Source organism: Pteropus vampyrus, unplaced genomic scaffold, assembly GCF_000151845.1.
Source record: "Pteropus vampyrus isolate Shadow unplaced genomic scaffold, Pvam_2.0 Scaffold460, whole genome shotgun sequence".
Classification (NCBI taxonomy): domain Eukaryota; kingdom Metazoa; phylum Chordata; class Mammalia; order Chiroptera; family Pteropodidae; genus Pteropus; species Pteropus vampyrus.
Genome location: NW_011889241.1, coordinates 256,904 through 257,199, shown reverse-complemented (window position 1 = coordinate 257,199; position 296 = coordinate 256,904). Strand labels below are relative to the sequence as shown.

Sequence of the window (296 nt, the reverse complement as noted above, 5' to 3'; positions counted from 1 at the left end):
TTTGAAACCAAAAATACCAATAATGCTGAGTGTTCTTGGCAATATCAAAGTGGTTTTCGACTTTAATGTGTCTTTACTGTTAGATTAGGATCCAAAGCTCTCATTTTGTTTTTGAAAATTAAGAACCTTACAAAAGAATACACTATACACTACTTGCATTTTTAAAAAGTGATACAAACTTTCATGATGATTTAAATAAAAATTCTTTATTTTGGGGTAGAAGTTTCTGAGTTCCATATTACTTCCATCATGGATCGGAGTCTTCCGTAAAAGCAGTGATCAGCCATGGATGTCAA

General features: G+C 31.8%; 1 protein-coding gene across 1 annotated transcript in view; it reads left to right on the top strand.

Annotated features, from left to right (window-relative positions):
- Nucleotides 1-296, top strand: part of LOC105306765 (NKG2-A/NKG2-B type II integral membrane protein-like) — a 22,608-nt gene that overhangs the window by 21,385 nt on the left and 927 nt on the right. The gene's annotated exons all lie outside the window — the stretch shown is intronic.